Source organism: Pelodiscus sinensis, chromosome 27 (genome assembly GCF_052426305.1).
Source record: "Pelodiscus sinensis isolate ZL-2025 chromosome 27, ASM5242630v1, whole genome shotgun sequence".
Lineage (NCBI taxonomy): Eukaryota > Metazoa > Chordata > Testudines > Trionychidae > Pelodiscus > Pelodiscus sinensis.
The window spans coordinates 4,510,021-4,529,054 of record NC_143078.1 but is presented as its reverse complement, the minus strand read 5'-3'; the positions used below and the strand labels follow the sequence as shown (position 1 = coordinate 4,529,054).

Genomic DNA, 19,034 nt, shown 5'->3' with positions numbered 1-19,034 from the left:
TAAGGGAATTTGTGTGCAGCCATCTTGGTCTTGTTAACAAGAGAGCAAGAGTCAGGCTAAGTCTGTGGCCTGACAACGCGAGATCTGTAATTAGACGCTGCCTTCGCCTCTCGCCTCCATACGGAGATAAGGATAGAATGCTGACTCTGGTAGGGACCTTGAGATAAGAAGCATCTGGGTGGAACTAAATAACTGTTAGCCATTGGTGTTTGTAATGGGAAGGAGACTAATTGTTATTGTTATTATATTTAATAGACAGTATATAAACTGCTTCATAATTGCTTGTATTCGAAGATCTGCCTTGGTGAGGGGGGGGGGGACTCCCCCCCTTGCCCGAACCAGTTTTTCCCTTGCTGCAGCTCGTAATAAAACTGCCTCTGGCTACTTGTTGCTTACAAACTCAGAGTGAGGACAATGTTTTCTTCCACACTCTTGATTCCATCTCTGAAGAGTTTGCTTAGGCCATGAAAAAGGGATGCCCAAAATGGTAGGGCCAAGAACAATTCCAATTGAATCAAACCTGGGATCATTTCTGAGAAGACTTAGGGTAATGTATTTCCATTTCACTACATCCCACTTCACTTTCATGTTGTGGGCAAGAGCAGAAATATCTTGGAACTAGGGGATATACCTGGTCTGGACAGAAGTTAGTCTCTAGGAATCCTAGCAAGCCAGTTCTCAAAAGGGTGAGATCCAAGTCTTAAATCCTAAAAATAGGGCTCATAGGTAAAAATAAGAGCTATAGTATCCCTTATATTGGCCCTATCAATAGAGTAAATCTCAGCTAAGATTTCTATGCTGATTCATATCCAGAGAGGGGTATTCTACTGCAGATGCCTTTTAGATATTACTGGATATACTATGAAAGTTAAGAGGGAAAGGGAGGGACAGAAGCAGACAATGACTACGTATGCCTTGGAAAATGTCAGTTTGTTCCACTGACAACATAAGGAAAGCGATTAACGGCTCAAGAGCATACTTGACATAAATCTATGGATGTGACAGTTTACATACAAGCATAAATTTCCAGTTGCCTATGGGTTTATTTACTTGGGGCAGCAGTGTCATCATTTATGGGAAACTCAGCAAATAAGTCGAGATTTGAATCTGTCAAAGGTAACCTCTAAAATACATTGGCACCAGAGAATAAACCAGGGCATGACAAGTATAGGATCTGTTGTCATCAATGTGGATGATCATACTGCCAACTTGCAGTATACAGCATCAATTTAAGTAGTGAGAGCTTGCAAGAAACATGAAGCTCCTGTTCCAGAGGATATCCCATTTCATCAATAGAGCAGCCCTTTGGCTCTTGTTTTCATAAAGAATTGGATCTGAAATATTCTGGTGGATAATTTCGTCTATTGAACTTTTTACCCATGTAATTACTCCATCGAAAGTCCATGAGACCTTGGATCCTAAATCATATAAGCACATCAAAACAGATTACCTGTGGTGTCTATGACACAGATGAACATTGTGATTCCATCCACTAGAGAGCTGTAGCAACTGATGCACCTATACAGACCAGGTTTATAATGGGCATTGAATACTTTTCTGGGGCACTGAGTCACAATCAAGCTCTGATCTAACTTGATTTCAATCACCAGGGACCAAACAGGGCAATTTTGCAAGGGAGTTTCTCAGGTCTAGCAGGAGTCATTATGTGACTCCGGATAAAGTTGTCAGGGTACATCTGTGGTGTACCTGATGCTTGACCAAAAGATACTGTGCTGTCTTTGTTTGGAGAAAGTGTGCTGAGGCTAGCAGTCTGCTAATGAGGCATTGATCCCTAATCCCGTTAACACCAATCACCTCTTAATCATGGGGTGGGACTTCTCAAGACAACCAGGACTTTAAAAAGCCCATTCTTAAGTGATCAGAGAAGCTAGCAATGAAGGGAGTTTTGTAAAGAAGTTCTGAGGAGGACTGAGCAGGGCTAGACAATTTAAGCTTAAAACTAAAGCCATCTGATTTAAATATAGTTGGACAGCTTGGTAATAACAACCATAATTAAATTTAACATCTCTGCTTTAACACCACAGCAGCCCAACACTAGCAGTTTCAGGAAGGGGATTACACAGAACGAGGAATTTAGGGTAACAGAAATAAGATACAATGCCACAAGTGAAGTCCATGCAAGCTGCATGGAAGCTTTTGAAGGATGCTGTAAAATATTCAACTTACATGGATAACCCACATTAAAAAAAAAATAATGCAGAAAAGTGCCACCTGGCTAAAGTTGTCAAGTCAAGAATCAGTGAGATAAAAGGCATCACTTAGAAAGAAGAAATTACAGGCTAGTGAGGTAAATAGAAATGGCAAATAAAGCCCCCTCCCCAAAAAAGCCCCACAGAACTTGAAGACCAGCTAGCCAAAGACTCAAAAAATAATTAAGTGTATCAGAAGCAGGAAGCCTTCTCAACAATCACTGGGGCTGCTGGATGACCAAGATGCTAAAGGAGCACTCAAGAATAAGGTCATTCTGGAAAAACTAAATGTTTTGAATTGGTCATCACAGCTGAGGACACCAGGGAGATACCAAACCTGAGCCATTCTTGTTGGGGGACATTTCCTCAGATTGTCACCAAGTGAGGTATCATTATAGGTGGTTTTGGAATACTACTATTTAGCTGATCAGTTTAAGTCACCTGGACAAGATGACACTATTCCCTGTTCTGTTCACTCCCTCTGGGGCATCTGGCATAGGCCACTGTCAGAAGACAGGAAATTAGATGAACCTTTGGTCTGACCTAGTACAGCTGTTCTTAGGAACGTTCTCTTCATTGTGGTCAGAACAAGTGGGTTGCTTTCAGCAGGCAGCTATCATTTCCATTTTCAATAGGAACACTTCCTTCCTGAATAGGATTTGGGGGACCAGTAATAAAATCTGTTGTATATGCCACCTCCTTCTGGACATACCGGCAGTGCAGGGCACTGCAACATTAGGGAAGGAAGAGAGTACCTTTCCTATTTTCCAGAGACTAGGAAATAGCTGAATATTTCATTCAAATCTATAGCATTTCCTAAAACTTTTCAAAACATATTTGATGAACTGTACTTCTGTTTTGACCCAGTATTCCCAACTTCACCAGTTTTAGGCAGATTAAACTGACAATGTGGCATCCTCCTTGAATTCACAGGTCATGCAGTTCACCCACTCAAAGTACATGGACTATGGAAAAAACTGATGAAATGCCTCTGTTTAGAGAGGAAACTGAACTTGCAATTAATTCATAGCAGAGCCCGTCCACTGTGGTTTTGTAAACTTATGGGGGGGCAATACAGGTGAAAAGAGCTCTTAAGATTCACTGAAGTGTTCTCTGACTGAAGACCCTCCAGGCAGAGAGGAACAGCTTGAGGGATTTAGCAGCAGTGGTTTTATGAACAGCAGGGAATTACAAATATTCCCCTTGTAGCTAGCAAAGTGAATTTCTAGGTTTGCAGGCAAAGCTTAAAACTCAAAGGCCAAGGGCTGGGTCTACTCTGTTCTACTGAGAAGAGAGCTTCCTTTCCTCTCTGCACTCAAGGACATGCTGGAAGTGGAGTGAGTATAATGAGCAGGATTTCACCCAGCGAGTGCACACAGAATCAGGCCACTGGGGTGGATATAAATTTATGAGCTACAGGAGGAAGTCTGTGGCTGGGAAAGCATCCCCTGAACTCCTCAGACTTGCCCTGCTTTGCCCTTCACTGGGGCCATTCCAGCAGACGCTTAAGTAAAGAGTCACATGCCCAACACTCAAATGGATTGGGTCTCTGTCCTTTGCTTTTTTTAAAGCCAAAAGGGATCTTTAGTTGACCTAGTCTGATCTCCTGCATATCACAGGCCACTGCATTTCATCCACCTGTTGGAATGATTAGAACATTTATGACGACCATGAAGCATTGCTGGTTTCTAGCCTAGTGGGATCAGTTGTGTGAATATCACTAAGGCTATGTCTAGACTACAGGGTAGTTTAAAAAAAGCTTCACCTGAGTCTAGACTGACACCACATTCTGTCTAAATTACATCAAAAGAATGCGGCGGTTTTCTCAACAGCAGGAAACCTAATTTTATGAGGAAAAACACCGTTTTCTGAAAGCTCATCAGAAAAAAGATGCTCTTGAATGCAAACAGGGCTTTTTCGAAAGAGCATCCTGCTAGCCCGGGGGCTCTTTCAAAAAAGCAGATCGCTTTTTCGAAAAGAGTTGTGGCTGTCTAGACCATCTCTTTTGAAAGAAGCTTTTTCAAAAGCTTCTTTCAAAGGAAGCCCGTAGTCTAGACATACCCCTGGTCAGGGGTTCCCAACCTTTTTTGGTCCCCGTACCCCCTTGGCTTTTAGTAAACCTTCCTGTACCCTCCTATTCAATATGAAAGGAAATAAATTCTAGACTTTAGAATTCACTACTTTTTTCACTAACACTACTACTTTTGGAATATTTCAATTAGGATAATCTAGTTATTTACCAAATATTCTCTGTACCCCCTTGACAAGCTTCTCGTTCTCCTTGGGGGTACATGTACCCAGGTTGGGAACCCCTGCCCTAAGTCATTACTCTCCATGACCCAGTTTTTCTATCTGAAAACTGGGGACAATACTAATGCCCCACCTTTGTAGGGTGTGTAAGATTGACAGATATCCAACACTGAGAGACCTTTCCAACAGCTTTGGCCCCTCTCTAGGGCAGCATATCACGAGCAATGCAGTTTCAGCCCCAAAGCACTGAATGATCTTGCATTTTGTGACATAGAAAAAAGCCAAAGAATCTGTACCTCAGTGAATAAATTACGTAATGGGGGAAAATTGAGGCATTATAAACATCGGGGACTGGTCAGCTTGGAAATCTCTCCCACAATGATTACTTCAGTTAGATTCACTGAATACCACTGGCAGTAGGGTCTTCTAACCCTCACCATACAGCACAGCTTGAAATGACGGAACATGCTCAAACTCTCATTACTTTTCCTATTAAAAACTCAAAGAGGGAAGCCTGTTCTCATTGCATTTCATAGCACACACTGCTATGCAAGAGTATTTAACCTAAATGCAACTGAGGTCACACCCCCATTTGTAATGTAATTATATTGAAAAGAGCTTGATTTACCTTAAAGTCAAAGGCTAACTTGGCATCACCATGCAAGTGTATTTAAATGAAACCTATGCAAAGGTTCAATAGGGCATTTCTGGAAAGTCAGTCAAGTCCATTGGTTGAGAGTGGATGCTTTGAAGTATTAATTGGAAAGTTGAGAGGAAGTGCTTAAGATAGTAAAAGAAGGATCAGACAGCAAGTCAGAAAATTACTCCTGTCCTTAAACCAAGTCAAAATAAAAACAAAACAAACTAAGGCAAAAGAACCAAATATTTAAAGCTGCTGTTTACGTCTCACATGTCAAGGCTGCTGTGCAGGGCTGCCTGGAACTTTGTTCATGAGGAACGGATCTTAGGCTGAGATGGTGCTTCTCACTCTAGATAAGCTCTGAACTGCTCTATCAGCTTATTCCCCACCTCCTGCCACTGGAATGTATCATCTGAAAGGTGGCAGCCCAAACCACAAAAGAGGTAGAGCATTTGCATCAGCAAAGCAGGCTTCTGGCTAGACACCTTTATTATAGTGCTCATAGAATCATAGAACACTAGAACTGGAAGGGACCTCGAGAGGTCATAAAGTCCAGTCCCCTGCCCTCACAGCAGGACCCAGCACCATCTAGATATGAGCAGGCAAAAATATGCCTGTCGGCCACATTTGACCCACCAAGCTGCCAGATCCAGCCTGCAGGTGCCTCAGCCAGGCTCCCTGCCTGCCCCACCTCTGTATGCTGCTTGGAGCACTTCTTTGAAGATTGCGAACTCAGGAGACATCGTGTGCTGCTCCCACCCCATCTCAATGCCCATTGGCTGTTTTCCAGCCAATGGTAGCTGCTTGTTTTCAGGGCAGCATTCGAAGTACCCTTCTGGTACCGCAGCTCCTTCCCCCCCCCCCCCCTTACCCTCTGCTCCCCTACTTCCTCCAGACCCTACACTCATCCCAACACCCCGTCCCAGCTCAAAAGCCTCTCCCAGACCTCACACTGCAATCTCCTACCCCCATCAAGCCAGATCCCTGCACCAGGTCACAATCCCCTCAAAGACCCTGTACTCTCCTCCCACCCCCCTTCCCCAGGGCAAAAATCTCTCCTGCCCACAACTCCCTTCCAGACCTTGCACCATAGTCTCCTACTCAAGTCACAATCCCCTCCCTTCACCTAAACTCCCTCTCAGATCCCACAGCTCCTCCTACACTCCAGTGTCTTACCCCAAGCTCCCTTCTGCACCCAACCTTCACCCCAGATCCCACACCACCTCCATTAATATCACGGAAGAGTGTGGCCCCTGACCACTTTGCCCACCCTGACAGGTGTCTGTCTAACCTGCTCTTAAATATCTCCAGTGATGGAGATTCCACAACCTCCCTAGGAAATTTATTCCAGTGTTTAACCACCCAGACAGGTAAGAAGTTTTTCCTAATGGCCAACCTAAACCTCCTTTTCACAATTTAAGGTCATTGCCTCTTGTCCTTAGGTAACTGTTTTAGTGCAGTGCTGAGCTCTCCCAGCCAAACTAGGCCCTGTAAAACATGGTCAAACAGTCTTCAGCTGAAACAAACAAAACAATATGTATTGAACAGAGAGGGGAAACTGAGGCATACTGAGGTTAAGTGATGTGTCAAAGGTCAATTCCTGGCTATGGGCAGACATACTTGCTTTCTCTGAGACAGTAGGTAGTGTGTGAGGTGCAGAGGACATGTACTGATGAGTCAGGGAGGAGAGAGTTAGGAAGAGATTTCCATGGCAGATGCAGTTACTATCCTGAGCAGTAGTGTGGGGAGAGTGTTGAGAAAGTGGTCATCTTTATTCCTGGCCCACCAATGGTCCCCCTAATATTTTCCATTCATATGAAGAATAAATTTTCTATGTGCAGCAATACATATGCACCACCAGCAGAAAAAGCCTACCTGTGGATGCTCTGCTAAGTATCTGGGCAGCATTTGAACCTCTCCTGACCGCACGCACTTCCTCCCTCCCCACACTCGGCTTACAGAGAACACTGGCTATCACCTGTCTGGGCCCCATAGAGCCAATATCCTCATACCCTGAAACAGTGTCCAGAGGTGTAATATCCTGCTGGCAGTGTGCCGGGGCACTTTTTGCTGAACAGCCTAGGAATGTCCAGGAGAGTATGTAGAACACTCATATCCTTATTGGCTGATGCGGGAAATAAAATAATGAACATAAATATTGATTGGGACAGTCATGGAAATAAATGCCTCTACCTTCCTGCTAAATTGAGCAGGAATGGTGTTCTACCACGTTTGGAAGGGTGTACATGAAAGGAAGACAGTGAGTTGAGGTGAAATGCAACAGCGACCAGCAAAATTTAACTGGGCCACACTTTGGCAATGGAAATCCAGTGAAAACAGTCAGAGATGGTATCTGAACACTAAAGAACATTAGCTACATTTGGTTTAAAAATGATAAAAGACCCAGACTGTACTGTTGTGTACAACATCAAGACAGTTCATTCTGGATATTCTGAAGGGCAGAAGAGATCCTTAAAATGTTTCATTGTTTTTAATAATATCCACCATTTACTAGCCTGCTTTTATACAAAGCATTTTAATTTTTTTATTTTGAAAGTGCAAAAACAGCAACAAATAAAACCCTTACTCTTCTATGTTCCATTTTGCAAACTGATTTTATTGAAATAACCCGAGGGAGAATAAAAATAGAGCTTAGAATGAACTTAAATTGCAAGCATAACAAAATGGAGTTAACCAATGCCTTCAGGAATAATAAAAACAGCACCTGAAGCTGCACAAGGAAGCTAAAAGTACCATGACTTGAATCCTCATGCTTTGGAGTATAAAGTGACTAGGTCAGGAAGCAATTTTCTTGTGTATATTGCTCACAGGACAGAGGCATTATGGGAGTTTTGCAGCTCTGAAACATCTTGGTTAGAAATAGGATACCAGACAAACTGGGACACTTGCAATTTTTAAGACTCTTACAGGTTGTTTCTAGGATATAAATTTCAAATGAAAGTCTTGATCCTACAGTCCTTACTCTGAATAAAAATCCTATCAACATGGAAACTGCAGGGCCAAAGTAGCTACACATAATTAACTGTTTTCAGTAGGGTAAAGCTAAAAAAAGCGATGTGTGTGTATGATTTCAAGTTTCTAAAGTCAAGACTTCATTCTGTTAGGTGCTTATGGTCCTTTCTGCCTGTGAAATAAAAACCTATGAATTAATATAAGTAAGTGGGAAACTGAGTCGGGGTGGAAGTGGAGAATAGCATTTTGAAATCACACTCCACAAGCTTTTCAGGAAAGCATGAATGCAAGCTTTCCCCTCCTGCAAAATTCATCTGTCCCTCTCTAGTGGAATTTTATAAACCCATCTCCATTTGTGTCAGTTACAATTGAAGGAAGTCACTCATAGCATCCTTTCCATTATGACAATCAGAGCAAACAGGAATTCATTCCAGTCTCATTACATTTGAACAGTAGGAGGCAGTTCCATATATGACTGTAATCTTGTAAATTTTCATTAGTTATCAAGATTAATGAAGTCAAAAGAAGTTTTGGTAAACCCAAGAAATGGTTTTGTCACTTGGTGCGGAGCTAAACCAATTTAGAATGCTGACAGTTCTCCAGAACATAAGAATGGCCGTACTGGGTCAGACCAAAGGTCCATCTAAGCCCAGTATCCTGTCTGCTGACAGTGGCCAGCACCAGGTGCCCCAGAGAGGGTGGACCAAAAACAATGATCAAGCGATTTGTCTCCTGCCATCCCTCTCCAGCCTCTGACAAACAGAGGCCAAGGACACCATTTTATCCCCTGGCTAATAGCCTTTTATGGATCTAACCTCCATAAATTATCTAGCTTCTCTTTAAACTCTATTATAGTCCTATAGACTATCAACCAGATTGCCAAGGTCACATGAAGAACCATAATTATTAAATTTCACCCTCCTCTGCAGAGACAGAGAAAGACTGCAACAGTTTTCATTTGTGCATGTCAGTGTGGAACCTATAAGCACCATTTCAGAGGAAGGCCCATTGTGCCAGGCACTGTACACTGCAATAGACAGTTCTTGCCCTGATGAACTCACATTCTAAACAAACAAGACAAAGTGTGTGAAAGACTGACATTTGTACCCATTTTACAGAAGGGGCACAGATTAAGTAACTTTCTCAAATGCGAACAGAAGGATCCATAGCAAAGACAAGCATTGAACCCCTGTTTTGTTATCCCCACCAGAGCACCTTAACTACAAAAGCATCCTTCCTCTCACTTTGCCAGAGCCATAAAACCAACTGTCTAGCCAACTTCAATACAGCCTTTTTTGGGGTGGAAAGAGCCCTTTGCCTCTAAGAGTTTCTGCATTAGGACCACCAAAGCTCCTCTCCAGGGGAGATTAGGGCTAACACACAGCAAAGGAACTAGTTAAAAGTGTGTGATTCTTTAGACATGAAGACCCATCAGAAGGAGGAAAAATCTTCAATTGCAAGGCACAGAAATGGGGCTAGTTTAAATCATGATATATAGGGACTATTAGCATGTAGGATAATGAGAATATTTGTTTCTCCCTGTTACCAGCACTGGGCCAAGGAATGTCAGATGGGGGGGGGGGGGGGGAGGGGGAGAGAGAGGGAGAGCAGCTAATACTTCAACTTAGGCCAGGTCTATACTAGACCCAGAAAGTCAGCTTACAATACACAACTCCAGCTATGTAAATGATGTAGCTAGAGTCAATGTACCTTAAGCTGAGCTGGGTATCATCTCCACAATGGGAGATGGATGAGAGCAAATGCTCTCATAGGCTGCAAATCTTCTCATGAAGGGAAAGGATTTCAGTCTCCATAAAGGTGGAGCCTTCCCCTTCCTCTAAGCCTTCTTTCTAGCATCCAGCTCTTCCCACAGGCTCAGCCTCCATGACCTGCTCAGTTCTCAGCCTCTCTATGGACATGCTCAGCAGAGGGGAAGCAATGCCAGGCTGCAATGACTGCAAATCCACAGACGCTTGAGACTCATGGGATTTATTGCACAAAGGCTACCAAGGAGCAGATGTGTGCACTCGCCCATATGTATAGTAACAGCATATACTCACCCTTAAGAAGCTTCATAGAGCAGGGTCAGCAGATTAGCTTTCACTTGGCCTGGTGCCTTCTCCATCTGCTGCTCACCCGAGGGCCTGGCTCTCTGGATTGAGCTACCTCCCTCTTCAAGGCTCAGCCCTGCAATGAAGTCACTATGAACCCCTGTCTTGTAAAATGCTGAATTCCCTCTGGAGAAGGGACTATGTACATCCCATGTCAGGTATTCTTTCAATCCAGCTCCCTATCAAGTAGCTAACTAGTACTTTTACTAGCCTTCCCATTGCTCCATATGCCCCACAAGAGACCCTCTACCTAACAAGCACTATCTACTCAGCCTCAGACCCTATTGCTGTTTTCTCTGGGCTCCTTCTTTGCTTCTCTAGCTCCTAGTCCAAAACTAGGCTTAACATCCATACCTTCTTCCACTTACAAGAACTACTGCCCCCTCTTATAAGACTGTTTAGCAGACACTCAAGCTCTTCTACCTATGCCCAGGAACTAAAGAACATTCTCACACTCTCTTTCAAAAAAGAGCAGCCTCAAAGCTCCTACCTTTATCCAAACCCTGCCTGCCCTTGCCCAGCTGGGCTTCATCTTCAATTAGCCTTTCTCCCGCACTGACTCTCCTCCAGGTGCAGCTTGTAAGATTAATGGGCCCTTTATAACCAGCTCAGGCCCTAGGCAGGGTGGATGTTACACCATAAAAACTGTAGGGCTGTGTTTGTATTGGCATGAATGTGCTCTAAAGTGGCTGCTTTTGTGCTAAAACTTATTGCCTGTCTATACTGGTTGTGAGTTCTTGCACAAGAACACTGATTTTTTTTTAATGTATGAAATCAGTGCTTCATGCACAAGAACTATGATGGTCCTGCTCAGGAATAAGCTCTCTTGCACAATTGTTCTTGTATAAGAGGCTAGTGTAGACAGACAACATGAATTTCTTTTGCAAGAAAGCCCTATGGTTAAAATGGCCTTCTGAGCTTTTTTGCTCAAGAGAGCTTCTACACTGGCATGGATGTTCATGTGCAGAAGCATATGCTAGTGTAGATGCTCTCTACTAGAAGAGTTTTTACACAAGAACTCTTTAGAAAAAGTGTTTTTGTGTGAGAATGTGCCAGTGTAGACACAGCCTAGGTGTCCCGAGTACTTTGGGGTTTGGACTACAGAAATCCTTTTAGGGAGTGAATGCATGAGGCACAGAGAAATACTGTTTAAATGGGGTTTTTGAGGATGATGGTGGCTAGGTTGCTTTTCAAATAAGCTTTTTCTTATTTTTGGCTGTTATATAAGATTAAAACAGGTGAAGAAGCGGGGAACACTGAGCTAGGGAAACGAAGGGGGGAATTTAATGGGAACGTAAGCGCTAGATGCTAGTTACACTTGTTGGTACCAAATGCTCTGATGGTCAGCTCTTGACCTGGAGACTGTAGCACACTTTTGCTGAGGTTTCAAAGCTGTTTGTTTGTTAGCTACTAATGTAGAGTGTTTACTATCACACAAAACATATAGCTATGGTCAACCTTTACTATCTAAATTAAATCTCTTGGTTGTGTTTTAAAAAAAAAAAGTCTGGGGCTCTCGTATAATTCTGCTCATGAAAGCAGCATCCAAAGTGGATCTGGGAGCCAGGGATGGCCTGAAGTGCAAGGTAGTAATATTCAGAAAGCAAAACCTCAGCAAAAGGGGAGCACTGGTATTAATTTCAAGACAAACTTCCCCTTATTTGTGATTATTATGTAGTGTACCTATGTAATACTATGGTTCAGTAATTAAAGTCAGAATGATTTATGAAGCTGCAATGTGGGGAGATGTTGTTCTGAGACTTGGAGGAGTGGGCTACATTATTTAACTGAATTCAGCTGGAGTAGTTTATTTCCTAGTAGTTTTTTTTGGTTTGTTTTGCTATCCCTGCTATCCTGGCCAAATTCCAGCTCAAACAATTAGACCCTGCCTGTTTAAATTACAACTGGTGTTTTCATGAGGCATGGTGTTTTTCATTCCTGCTGTAAAACAGTCACCACTTCCCATCCCCAGAGGTGGTTGCATTTCAGTGATAATGGGTAAAGTTGCAGTAGTGGTTTTATAGACCAGTAACTTACCTCCAATAAATTATCATAGGTTGTGTCCATCCCATGTGGCTCAGTGCATGAATATCACTTGGGCTTCTTCTCCTGAAAGACAGGACTATTGAGAGTTTAAAGCACAGGATTATGGCATCAGCACATTCTTTCCACCTCTGCCACTGAATTGCTGTGTGGCCATGGGCAACTCACTTTACTATGCAGTGCTATCGGCAAAGGGGATACTATAGGGTTGAAATAACCTATTTCAAGGAGAGCTATGAGATTTACATTAGTTAATCTTTACAGAGCCTTTTGAAATTCTTGGAGAAAGAAACCATGGTATAGAAAAACTGGCCAACATGTTCAAACACCACTAGTAGGCTTGCCGATGGGGGAGCAAATTAGTCAACTGCTTCAGGGCTTGGCCACTCAAAAGAGCCCAGGGCACCTGGCTGCCATCCCAGGCCCTTAAAAATAACTTCCAGAGACCCAGGCAGTACTGAGGCTGCCTGAGGTGGGTGCAGAGTGCTCTGGGCAGTGCTGTGGCTGACCGAGCCTTGTCCCTCCCACCTTTGGCCCCACACCTTTCAGAGATGCTCTCTTGATTTTCTGTACCACAGGAGGTGGATATTGTCTAGCAACTTAGCCAACACTTCCACCGCTTACTGGGATGTGCATAGACCGGAGGGTGAAGGCAAGACCTGAGTAACAGTTTGATTTCATTCTGCAGCAAAGCTGGAACCATAGTTTAAAGAGTGGGAGGACACAGGGAAGGAGACATATGCAAAACTGGCAATAGACTGCTCCTCACTCCCATCGTAGGACCCTAACCACTGCCCTCCACTGCCTCAGATGTCTGTGGAACCTCCAGTGAAAGGAATGAAACAGCAGAGCACCTGAAGTGTACATGCTCAGTGTACCATACTTGAAACATCAATCACCACTACAGCTTTCCACAGTCAACCCCCCATCAGAAGTAGCAGTACTTCCTCTGTGGGAGTGTGTGTGTCAAAACGATTCATTTCACCTTTAACTGTAAATTCTCTTCATGCCAAAGGAGCCTCAGCAGAGGTTCTACATCCTTCCTCTTAGCAGAGACGAATACTCATCTAACACCTCTTCATTCGACTTGTGATACCTCACCTGCTGACTGTCACTTTCCTTTCAGCTCTACTTGATACAGCTAACCCTTCTTTCTTTGTTAATTACACGAAGGGTGCTGTGCCACAAGAAAAGAGCCTTAAAAATAAAAAAAGAGAGAAGGACCTCAATATTTCTTAGCTTTTCAAACCCATCTTTCTCTGTCTCCAGTGCTTTAGAAATGAAAACCTGGTGATCAAGGGCACTAGCAACATGCCATTTGCAGACATGCTGTGCACAGCTTTCACCTTATACAAGTTGAACCTCTGTAGTCCAGCACTCTCTGGTCCAGTAACATCTGTGGTCCGTCATGATTTTAGTTAGCCAGATGTCCATGTATCATGGGTGTGGCCAAGTTTCCCCGCAGTCCCATAAAGTTTGTTTACAGCCACCAGCCCTGGCTCTCATTGTTCTGTGCTGTTCTTTACCTCTATAATTTACCCCTAAATATCTTCTAACAGCCCAGCAAGCAGTGGAAGTGTTGGTGATGCTGCTAGACAATATTGACCTCCCATGGTCTGGCAAATTCTCTGGTTCGACACCAATTAGGTCCAAAGGGTGCCTGGCTAGAGAGGATTGACTTGTTCCAGCAACTCACAAGTAGAACTCTTTAGCGGCTATTGGGCTGGATTTACCAAAAGGACAGAGGGAAGATATTTAGTGACTGCTTCACAAGATATTCATAAGGGGTGGTGTGGGCTGCTGGAATAACAAAGCAGGAGACAAGGGAAAAGGCTGGTCTTGTTGTGGTGGCACAAGTCTGAGATGCAGGTTCAACTCTGCCCTGTGTGATCTCTTTGAGTCATTTAATTTCTCTGTCTCTTACGTCCCCAGCTGTAACATGGGGATATGAAGCTTCCTTTGTCTTGCCAATGGTTCTGAGGAGTGGACTGTCTGATGCCATGTCTTTGTCCCTAGCCAAATCAGGCCTTGATAAGAGTTGAGGCCACTGGTGCAACCGCAGTACAGAGGAAGATGAAAAGGCTGCTGATTATTCATAGAATGGGTAGAGATATTGGATGACCACCGGGATGGGCGTTTCCCTGGTTAATTAACTGATTCCAATCCTACCATGACCAGTTTTGATCTGAAGTCATGGCTATTTGACATTTGCTGAGGGGCCCGGGTGATGAATTATAGTCTCACTCTTGTTTTCAGTGTTAGAGATAGTCTGGTCTAGCTGAAACAAAAGACAGGACTATGTAGCACTTTAAAGTAGTCAGAAGTTAGCATCTCCCTCTGCTGGTCATCTGTGTAGCAAGGCGATGGACCAAATAGAGCACAGAGACTAAACTCTGTTCTCTCACTTCCTGGATGTGTCATAGAATCCCTGGGCTGGCAGACACCTCAGGAGGTCTTCCAGTCTAGCCCCCTGCCCAAAGCAGGACCAACCCCAACTAAATCATCCCAGCCAGGGCTTTGTCAAGCCACGATGTAAAAACCTCTAGGGATGGAGATTCCACCACCTGCCTAGGGAACCCATCCCAGTGCTTCACCAATCCTGGTAGGGAAATAGTTTTTCCTAATATCCAACCTAGACCTCCCCCACTGTAACTTGAGACCATTGCTCCTTGTTCTGCATCCGTCATTACTGTGAACAGCCTCTCTCCATCCTCTTTGGAACCTCCCTTCAGGCAGTTGCAGGCTGCTATCAAATCCCCCCTCACTCTTCTCTTCTGCAGACTAAATAAGCCCAAATCCCTCAGCCTCTCCTCACAGGTCATGTGCTTCAGCCTCCTAATCATCTTGGTTGCCATTCACTGGACCCTCTCCAATGCATTCACATCCTTTCTATAGTGGGTGGCCCAGAACTGGACACAATACTCCAGATGTGGCCTAACCAGAGCCAAATAAAGGGGAATAATCATTTCTCTAGATTTGTTGGCAATGCTCCTCCTAATGCAACCTAATATTCCATTTGCCTTTTTGACTACAAGGGCACACTGTTGACTCGTATCCAGCTTCTCATCTACTGTAACCCCCAGGTCCTTTTCTGCACAACTGCATTTTACCAGTCAGTTCCCAGCCTGTCGCAATGCTTGGGATTCTTCCATCCCAAGGGCAGGACTCTGCACTTGTCCTTGTTGAACCTCATCGGATTTCTTTTGGACCAATCCTCTAATCTGTCTAGTGTCCCTCCAAGTTTGGACGGGCACTGGGGATGCAGCCCATCGGAGAAGCCGTACCTTTTCTGAAGTTAAACTCCATCCTTGTGGAGTTCCCCATCTGGTACTCTTCACCATTCTCTGGAAGACAAACATGCACCAGAGTATAGCTATAGCTCCATATCTGTGAATAGGGGTTCTGGACTCAAGGGGCAAGTGGATTCTGCCAGTGCTTTCTCTTGCTGTGTAATGATGCCCCATAACTGTTGGACTCATTCAAAGGCCAGTGTAATCAGGGAGGAAGCACTAACAATGCTGAAGAAACTATCCCTGTATAGGGATGAAGTCGGTGTTTCTGGAAGGGAGCTTGGTAGCCTTTTGTGTTGCTGTCTGCAGATCCAGTGGAGCATGTTTTAAAGCCACATTCAGACTCGCTCTTCTCCTGACCCTCAGCCCCATTAAAATGCTTGTGCTCCAGACATCATAAAAGAGGAGGTAAAAAAGGGCAAAGTGAGCACAAAGCGCCGCGCCGCTGGGTTAATGCTGACCGTCTGAATACACTGGAAAATGCTAACTCTACCAGGCTAAGCGACACCTCCAGGACTGCAAAGAGTAGCTGGGAGAGGGGGAAGGAAGGGAAGGTTTAGGAAAAGCGATTTCCATTTTGATCCTATGGCTGCACTGCCGATTTCTTTGCCCAGAGGGCAGATGCATTTTCGTCTCTCAAAGCACAGTGACCCAGCTGCAGGCAGGCTGCATAATACCGGCCTTTGCATGCACAAAGCACACACAAAGGAGAAGGAGGAGGAAGGGGCGGCTGAGCTTTCTGAGCAGGTGGGAGAGTTAGTAAAGGGTGGTGAAGCGTTGGGTTCACACTGGGAAACAGGGACATCAAGCCGAAGGCACCGGAGGCTGCCCTCCACCTCAGCTGAGGACTTAGTGGGTTCTGGAGCAGCAGGATGTCAAGAAGTTTCACTTATTTCCTTTTCTTTAAAAAATTCTCCTCAGATGTCCTACTGATATTGGCTTTACAGTAAATGGAGGGTGTGTGCGTGAGTGAATGAGAGAGAGAGAGAGAGCTTCTAACTGGATGTTCTGAGTGCCCTAATCTCTCTGAATCAATAGAAGTTGCACTCCGTGCCTCTCAGGACTGGTGTTCTGTCAGATACTTTCAGATGGTGACAAAACCTTGTGTGCTGTTGTGTTTAATAGGTACCTAAAATTCACCTGGTGTAAAACTGAGTGTTGTCAAACTGGGGAGCGGGGAGTGTCTGTCAGGGTCGCCCCAGGTGCCCCATGTGTATTGATTATGGTAGACTGGATTCTCATTTACACGAAGGATGCCATATGCAAAGCAGCTTGGGGTGGGTGGGACTGCCAGCCCAGTGTAAAGAGGTTTCGGTGTAAAGGAGAGTCCGTCTCCGTGTTTCACACTTGTATGTGCAAGTACCCATGTGTGCATGTTTCCAAGTGGCACTGGGTGAGACTTGTTCCCATGAATCCCTGCCAAGACACTGATTCTGTTCTAGGACCTATATTCTCACCTACATTTGATGTGGGTGCAGCTTCACGGGAATCATTCTTGATTCACACTTGCAGTGAGGCTAAACTCAGGCCCCTGGTGGACATCTGTTTGTGTGTGCGTGTGTGCGTGTGTTTTGTGTACATGAACTCTTAGATCTGGCTTGCTTGCTGAATAAAATATGTCGACAATTTTATCAGCCATTCGAGTCATTAGTTGTGTGGAGCCCGACTGAACATACTGGGAGGTCATGCTATTCATTAATATTTATTACCCCTGATTTGTTTAACAAAATACATAAGAGGCTTTTTGAAGTAGGGAATTTCTAACTGCAGAAGGCAGCCAGTATAAATGATGCGGGTAGAGTACACACAGCCTAAGGAAATAAATTTAAGGACAGATAAATGCACATAGTGTGATGCTTCCAAGAGTGGAGGGCTCTTTTGATTAAAAGTGGCAACATCTCAAGTGGGGGAAAATATTGCAAGCGCTGTAGCAAGGTGTTACGTGTCTTTATTTTCCCAAGCTGCCCAGGTTTCTGTCTTAGCTCTCAGGCCAGGTCTACACAACAGGTGAAAGTCGAAATTAAGATATGCAGCTCCAGCTGTGTATGGAGTTGACGTACCTTAATTTAAATTTCCACACTGTCTCCACAGAGGGAGTTCAATGGGGCAAATGCTCCCATCTCCCCTTACTCCTACTGAGCAGCAGGAGTACTGGCACCGATGGGGGTACTCTCTGAGTTCAATTGGGCAGATCTTTCCTAGACCTGCTAAATCAAACTCCGAAAGGTCGACCGCGGCAGCGTCCGTCTTCCACGTAGTGAAGAAATGGCTTCAGGCAGATGACCTGAAGCACAGTATCAATTCATTAATGACAGTCATGTGAAGGGAGCTGTCACTCACTAAGTGATGCCTGATTGAGCAGCAGTGTTCTGCATTAAAGGAGGCCAAAGACAGGTTAGGCTGCTTGTGTGCACAACGCTCGGACTGTTGGATTTGGGGATGAAGAAGGATAAATACAGCTATGATGTTTATTGGGGAGTAGAGGTGAATCGATCATCATATGATTAGGCTCACTTTTGCTTTCTGTTCTGGGTACTGAAGCAGTTTGAGTGGCTTGGTATTATAATAACTATAATCTTGGGGATTTGACTGGCCTTGAAAGCAGAAAGTATCCCCATAATCCAAATGATCCATCAATGCTGTGTAAATACTTCTGGATATTTCCAGTGACTGATATGGATGTTTGACAGGGGGAAAATCATGTTAGCTTCATTTATATTGGTTAAACATATTAGGCTAAGAATCAGCCTTCATGTAATTATCTCCACGGTCTTCAGTGACTGTATTTAGTCCTATTCTGTTACGTTCCTGGGGCAGTCTCAGAACGTACATGGATGCGTCATCACACCCTGCGCAGAGTTAGTGCTGCCCATTATTTCACCAACTGGTCTCAGTGCCTCTAAACTAAGGATGGGTCAGAATAAACAACTGAGATCTGGGCACCCCTGAAGAAGCATATGTTTATACCTGCCTATACAAAGAGGTATGGTGAAGCAGAGATTATATTCCATGTAGAGACTGGGTGTAATTGCAATTCAGGATAAAGTGCCACCCACCTGAATATACAGGCTGGAGAAATATTGTATTGTGGTTTCCATAGTAATTTTTGTGGGGAGGTTCATATTTACATACATTCATTTGAACAACACTAAAAAGATAAATGTGGGTGGAAAAGGAGAGGGAGAGAGCTATTAAGAAATGGAAAGGATTTCAAGCTGTGTATTAGCTTATGAGTATTAAGAAGGGGGAAAACCTGTTCATAAAGCAATTTTTAAATCTGATCTAGTGAGTTTATTTTCTCCTTTGCTGCATTTTCCCCCTGGGAGCCATGTATACATTTACAGGCAAATTAATATTTTTATATATAATTTACCAGCTAAGAATTTCAAAGCACACAGATTTTCAAGAGCAAACAACTGACAATGGAAGGTGCTAGGGAGAGATTTAACAATGCAGAAGGCTACCCAAGAGGGAAGGATTGGGCACTGCTCCCATGTTTCACAGGATGGGTTAGTGG

The 19,034-nt window shown here is 44.0% G+C and overlaps 1 long non-coding RNA gene across 1 annotated transcript in view; it reads right to left on the bottom strand.

Annotated features, from left to right (window-relative positions):
- Nucleotides 1–10,611, bottom strand: part of LOC142820906 (uncharacterized) — a 110,710-nt gene extending 100,099 nt beyond the window's left edge. The window contains exon 1 of the long non-coding RNA XR_012897909.2: nucleotides 10,134–10,611. This is a non-coding gene — a long non-coding RNA (uncharacterized LOC142820906). The remainder of the gene's footprint in view (nucleotides 1–10,133) is intronic.
- Between the last annotated feature and the right edge of the window lie 8,423 nt (nucleotides 10,612–19,034).